Raw genomic sequence first — 6000 nt, 5'->3', positions numbered from 1 at the left:
ATATGGAGATTTCAGTTTGGCATAAAGTTTCAATGTTGCATTAGAGCTTGTTGACATAGCAGAGGGAATGAGTTTAGTGTCTGCACAGCCTTCTGTTGTGAGGAACTGCTGGGTCCATTTCCCTGTGGGAAGGAAAAGTTTACACTGGTGACCACATGTACTCATCTAGTCTGAAATACAGATCTACTCTCAAAGTCCTCACAGAGTGGCTTTTTAAGATGTCCACGTTATTTTGCTCTTAAAATGACATAAAATGTTCTCCTGATTAACACAAAGTATACCCTCCTCCTGTCTGAGTCTACAGAAATTCGTTAGGTCAGAAATGAAAAAAATAAAGAAAAAGTTTCTTTTAATCCAAGTTGTGTGATTAGTCAGAATTAAATAGAATCTCCATAAGAAACTATAGCGAGGCCACATATTTTCTAAAATCCTGCAATCTGAACCAACCCTCTTTAAAATTCAGTTCTGAATAAGAATTTCAATTATATATTCTTTACCACCTGTCTTTCATTATGAATACTCAGTTTATGTGAATTATCTTGCATATGTATATGAAAATTCTTTTTCTTTGTAAATATTTCCAAGAAATATTATTGCAATTAATAATGTTGACAGGATAATGCATCCTGGAACCATGCCAAAAGGGTACAAATTATCATTTTCATATAGCATTAATGATGTGTAATATTCCTAAATGCTTATGCATACATACATCTTTACCAGTGAGTTACAGTAGGAATTAGGATATTATAAGATAGACAGTTCAAGAAGATGAATTTTTGAGCTTATTAAGAAAAGGTTTTACTGGTATTTAATAAATTCAGTGACTACTGAAGAAGTATATTTTATGGACATTTGTTGATATTTTTATGTTTGACTATAGTCTATTCTTTCTTAGTCACTATTATTGCTATTAATATTTATGCTTCTCAAAACTTTTATCTCATGTGTAACTTTTCACCAAGATCTTATAAATAATATGGAAATATGAAGTATGATGTTATATTTGTTTTATTACCTTATAATTTCATTGGTGACATTCTTTATTCAATTATTGAACAAGAAATCATAAAATAATTTTCCAGATTACTTGGTATTGGAGATTATTATTCCCAATCTAGAAAGTCTATCACCTCTACTTGGCCTTGGCATATATTCACTAAGTTGGCAAACTCTTCTATTTTCTGTATCACATTGAAAAGACTCCCTCAGACGTAGTTCATTTTCCTTTGTCTTTTCTACTGACCTGAGGGCTAGAGGAGGAACCTTAACATTTTTTTAAAATCCTCTTGTTTTTAAAAAGGATCATTTTCCATTGTCATAGGAATAGGTTTTCATTTATTAAGGTACACATAATACACACATAATTAAAGCCCTATTGATGACCCCAGCATGGTTTGAACACACAATCTTCTGATTTGGAATAAAATGTGCTACCATTGAGTCAAAAGCATTTTGTAGGACTCTTAATCATTGGAACAAGTAGTCTCTGGATGTTTTTCCTGCTCATGGTTTCATCCTATTGGGTTGTCTTGTACAGCCTTGATAGATAGGAAGAATTTTTCCTCATCTTATTGTATCTTGCTTTGTCCTGTTTGATTGTAATCTTTTGGAGTTCTAATCATTTCTGAAGAGGAAACAAAATGGGGGAGTAGTAGATCTTGGGGAGAAGGGAGGTAGAGGTGGGGATCTAGGAGATGTGGATGGCTGGCAAACTGTGGATAAGCTATATTATAAGAGAAAATAAGCTATTTTTAATTTTTAAATGGGAAAATGTTGGATTTTATTCCAGTCTTTGATACAATTTTTGTCTTATATTTTTATCTCTTAATGTTGACAGAACAAACTCTCACTCCTGACAGATGAAAAAAATATATTGTTGGGTTTCAAAAGTTGATTGTGAGCTTATTTTACATGTAATTTAAGTAAGTATGAATGATTTAGTGTAGTTCATACATTTTCTTCTTCAGTCACTCATCACATATGGCTCTAAAAGCAATGTGATTGAGTAGGAGGTGGTAAAAATTGCTTGTTCTTGAGTTTTCCTTTTGAGTGGGTGTCTCATTCTCAAGTTGCTGTAGCATACCACAAATTAGGTGAAACAGACAACAGAAATGTACTTCTCCCATTTTTGGAACTGGGAAGTCTGAGATGAAGGCCAGAGAAGTTCTCCTACTCTGCTTTATAGATGAGGTCTTCCCTGGCAAACTAACATGGGTACAGGAGCAAGGTATTCTAAGTCTTTATTCTTGGTGGATGGCTTGTTACACTACTAGGACCTTCCATGACACAATTCTTCATGATCCAGGGAACTAAGATGCAGACAATCATGGTCACCAAAGAATGGCCCCTGATACTGTCTCCCGTTTTGTTGTCTCATACCAAGGATGATAAGTGACGTTCGTTCTCCTAGAAGTAAGCAAAGCAGAAAAAGGCTTATTATGAATTATTACAGAATAGCAAGAAATTGAGGAAAAGTGAGAAATTAAGGATGTTCTTCAAGAGAAAATCTTGAGAAGGACAGTTTCCAAGAAAGAAGAACGCTATTCAATATTCTCTAGAGTAGACACTAAACAAAGACTGAGGTTGGTATAGTCCCTGGGACACCATGGGCTGAGACAATGCAGGATGCACACATACAAGGACCAGGAAACAAATGAAATTTACAAAACTCAGGATGTGCAGAAAGTTACAAGAATCATAAGGCACCTCTTCAAGGTTATATGAGCATCCAAGAGGCAACTTTTGTTAGTTACACACATGTTTTGGAAGGGCTTTTTTGTGATGCAGTTGACTTTGAGTAAGCCATATCCATGTGAGATGCACCTCAGCTATAATCCAAGCAACATCATTGATTCACTGAATTTAAATTCCATGTGGATAGAATCCTATCTTTAGCCTATTTTCAATGTCCTGACTATCTATATGAAATCAACAAATATCTGTTCATATTTTCCAGGAAAAAATCACATAAGATTTTTTACCTTCCATAGGAAAAGGAATTAATTCTTTAGTCATAGTTTTTTGAAAATTATTATGTGTGTGCATGTTTGTGCATAGTTTTATTGCCTTCCCCTAGCTTAGCTCTGAGTATCAAGAGTGAGTAATTTAAAAGATTTGAAAGTTATCTAGCTTACAGTCTACTGACTAAAGTTCCATCATTCTAACAAACCCTTCATGAGAATAAGACTAAGGACACATGATTTGCTCCTGTCGTCATATGATGTTATAGGGAGAAGCCTTCATCTGCAGATCAGAATATGAGAACTTCTGTAGCCATCATCTCAGACTTCCCTCAATTCCAAAACTGGGAGAAGTATATTACTGTTTTCTGTGTCAATTGATTTATTCTGTTATTACTACAGAAAGTTGAAGAGAATTTGCTACTAAGGTTCTGGGAACCAGAAAGTATCTACTTACCACATTGGAACATGGTCCAGATTCTGTCACTATGAAACAGTAAAAGGTACTCTTTCAGGTCTCATTTTACCTTTGTCTGTGTCTGTTTTTCTGTCGCTTTCTTTGCCTCTCTCTCTCCCTGTGTGTGTGTGTGTGTGTGTGTGTGTGTGTATTCCTAAGACTCAAATAGCAATCATCAAAGGTCTGTCCTGAGAATATTAATACATCTCATTGTCCCAAAAAGGTTTATCTAAAAATATCATCATTTTACTCATGTGTGTATATATTCATATATATACATAATACATATATATGTATATACACATATGTATTCACACACATATATATATATATATACATATATGTATATATGATAGAATTTGGAGATTCACTTTCAACTTAAATTTCGGAGAGGGTATCAAGCCACAAGATGTGTGCATTCATGTACATATATGGTTACAGATGTGTTTATAAGCTGTTTCTTGGCAAAACTTTTGTATAAAACTAGTGAATGGAAATTTAGTACTGCTTTCTAGGAATATATAGCATCGAATACTGAAAAATATTCTTTGGGTACCTCACTGGAGAAAAGTGGTCATCTCTAAAAGTTCTTTAGTAACAATTAAATGTTTCCTGACAGACTCCTAGGAAACCAACACAAATAATTTCCTTGCTTCACTTTTAAACCAAAAGGCCATTGATCATTAGCTAACAATGTTGAGGAGGTAATAAAAAAAGCAAATAATGATAAAGACATTTAAACATTCAGAAAATATAAAATAATGACTCTTCAAAACTTACAACCCAAAGAGAAAAGTAAGTCCCTTTCAGAAAATTGCAGAACATCTTTCCTGTATGTAAGTTCATATTTTCATATCGATGTTGCAGTACAGCAGACTCATGCGATGAAAGTACTGGGGGCTCCAAATATTGACAGTTCACTTGACCATTAGGGCTCTGACCTAATGAATGAATGGAGAAGTCCCCTGATAGGTTCATGATATTATGGCAATATAAAGCAAGCAAGCGCTATCTAGGACTCCCATGGCATGTTCATGACTCCTTCCTTGATCTCTGTTCTTCCTGTTTGCTAGGAGGTGAGCAGATTAGCACCAGCTCCATAATTAGGGTTTACTTCAAGTGCAGATAAGAAGAGACAACCATAGAGAGAAAGTACTGAAACTGTACAGAAGTCTTTCTTCCTCTTAACCACATATTTTCAGGCACATATCACTGTCCCCAAAGGATAAGGAACACAGTAACTAAGATAATGTGCTGTGGTCACAGATGAGATCTTACATAGAGTTGAATGAGTATGTTGTATGTGAAATTCAAGGACAAAGACACTATTTCCTGACAGAATGCAGAAAATAAAATGCACTTTGACTGATGAACTCAGAAAGCTAGCGAAATTTTCACTCTCACAATACCATAGATGTAATAAATGCAAATTATATTTAGCATAAAACACACCCATAAAATTCTGTCACCTTTCATCATCCAAAAAACAGAGACTATGAAAGACTATAGTATGTTTTAGTAGATAGAAAAGTCACAAGAAAGAGAACATTATTCACCAAATATCAGTGTTTACTTTTTCTTTTTACCATTTTATAAAATAGGAGTAACCATTACATTTCAGATATTACGGTCAGATATATGCTAACACCAGGTTATGATGAAATATGAGAGTTGGAAAGTGTAAGTTCTATATTCCTGTGGTCTACAGGGAAATTCCATTTATAGAGACTTGTTGGCCTTGAAACTATGCTATTTTTGAACCAGACATGAAACGGAGGAAGTGAAGCAAAAAAAAGATAATTTTGTCTATATTTTATATTTTGGCTTAGAAACAAGCTTAATTTTCCCTGCTATGATATGTTCTGGCATGTATAATGACAGGGATTTTAATCCTCATAGCATATTCAGAATGCCTAAGCATTTGTTTCCAAATTTTTTTATGTTCTCTTCTGACAAACTCTAATAGTTTAAAATACAAAATAACAGTACAGCAGGAAAGAAAGTACATTATGATCAATACACTCTGCAATGGCCTCATGAAGCAATCACTAAACAGACTTATTTTTAAGAAACCCTCTAATTCTTGGGGTGAATCTTTCTTCTTAAAGATTCCTGTCACTGCTGATAAATTCCTGAAGTCTAATTAACTAAAGCATTTGAATTTTTGTTTCCACCTTTTTCTGCTGTATGTTTTCACCTAGTTCTGCAATTCTCACTCCATATGAGACATCCTTTCTACACTGCAAGCCATTACTTATGTGGAAAGAAAGGCTTCTGAAAGGTAATATATCATGAAAAGGGAAGACCAAATGCTGTGAGCTCCCTGAGGGCTAACAGGCAGGCCTGCTTTGCATTTGCAGCAAATGCCTCACCTTTGTTCAGAAAACACCACGTTGCCTCAAGTGCAATTTAATATTTAACTAACATTACTTGAATACCTTTGTTAGCACCTACATGTTTGAATAATTTACTTAGGTCATTTACAGTAAATTTGATTTATATATTTTATTATGAATAAACAAAGTATACATATAAATTTAATCAGCTTCTTTTATACTATAGTAGTTTAATGCTTAGGAA

At 34.1% G+C, this 6000-nt stretch overlaps 1 long non-coding RNA gene across 1 annotated transcript in view; it reads right to left on the bottom strand.

The window, feature by feature from the left end:
• Nucleotides 1-1087: 1087 nt before the first annotated feature.
• The window catches only part of LOC121132901, a 138090-nt gene continuing 133177 nt past the window's right edge, over nucleotides 1088-6000 (bottom strand). Inside the window, exon 3 of the long non-coding RNA XR_005869604.1 lies at nucleotides 1088-2409. This is a non-coding gene — a long non-coding RNA (uncharacterized LOC121132901). The remainder of the gene's footprint in view (nucleotides 2410-6000) is intronic.

Source organism: Mesocricetus auratus, unplaced genomic scaffold (genome assembly GCF_017639785.1).
Source record: "Mesocricetus auratus isolate SY011 unplaced genomic scaffold, BCM_Maur_2.0 Super-Scaffold_100018, whole genome shotgun sequence".
Classification (NCBI taxonomy): domain Eukaryota; kingdom Metazoa; phylum Chordata; class Mammalia; order Rodentia; family Cricetidae; genus Mesocricetus; species Mesocricetus auratus.
Note: the sequence above shows the minus strand (reverse complement) of the source record. Positions and strands in the feature narration are given on the sequence as shown.